Consider the following 1,238-nt stretch of genomic DNA (forward strand, 5'->3'; position numbering starts at 1 on the left):
TTCTTTTCAGAAAAAGCAAATTGTCATACCTTTCCACCCCAAATAAAACTCCCTAGAATACCAAGATGGTAGATTCCGCCGGTGTTCCCCCGCCCTAACCCGCAGCAAGGCTGCAGCGAAAGAGGCGCGTGAGTCGGCTGTTCCCGTCGACGTCAACGTCCCGCTTGCTGCCGTTGAGGAGGCATTGGCCGACAAGGATTGGCAGATCGCTGCGCAAGCGCAGGAACTGCTCGACCAGCGTCGAATAATCACCGACATCTGCGGCTCAAGCGATTCCCCCACACGAACAAATACACTTCATATCACATTACACTCGCCTGCATCTGGTGATTCCTGCACAACCGTCCCGCTGCGGCAGCTGACTCAAGCGGCGGAGTCAGCGGTGGCAGATGCGGACCCAGAAGACCGCTACACTGGGCCCTGGCAGGTGGAAGGCCCACGACGCAAACCCAAAAACACTATGCAGACAAGCGAGCAACCACACTCGCTAGGCAGCCGAAAGGTGCTGCTGCCTACACCAAAACACGCACTTCCGGCTAGGAACACAGACACACCAACCAACATGAACCGACCTGCGGTCAGCAATAACACAGAAACACCAACCGCAGCTGCACCCGCACAACAAAAGACTGGTTTCCCCCCAGTCGTAATACAAAACTATGGGGACCTTAGTATCCCCAATACAACATTCGCGGAAAGGCACACACCTTGTACGCTTCACACCAACTACGCTGGGGATAGTATCTACGAACACTGAATACAAAGATCTCCTTATCTCCCTCAAAGAAAAGGGAATCGAGCACTATACACACAGGGCAGCAGAAGAACGAACACAGCAGTACGTGGTCAAGGGAGTGGATCCCAGTACCCCAAACACAACAGTACAAGCGGTGTTCAATTTCCTGGGTTTCGACTGCAAGCCGCCTCCCGCGGCCTTCTGAAGATAAAGAGCCTTCTGCGGATGGACGTAAGGGTAGAACTATACGAACCACCACTCGTACCCCAACAATGCAAAACTGCCAGCGATTCGGTCATTCGGCCCTTCTCTGTGGCAAGCACGCATCCAACGCCTGCACACTCATACAGCAAAACGTACTCCGTTGCGCCAATTGTGGTCAAGGCCACTCGGCCAACTACAGGGGCTGCGACGCATAAAAAGAGGCGCAGAGGCGCAAAACACAAAAACTGAGGGCACCCAACGCCATACCATGTCCAAGGTCTGCACCAAACCCTAAGAG

Source organism: Schistocerca nitens, chromosome 2 (genome assembly GCF_023898315.1).
Source record: "Schistocerca nitens isolate TAMUIC-IGC-003100 chromosome 2, iqSchNite1.1, whole genome shotgun sequence".
NCBI classification, from domain to species: Eukaryota; Metazoa; Arthropoda; class Insecta; order Orthoptera; family Acrididae; genus Schistocerca; species Schistocerca nitens.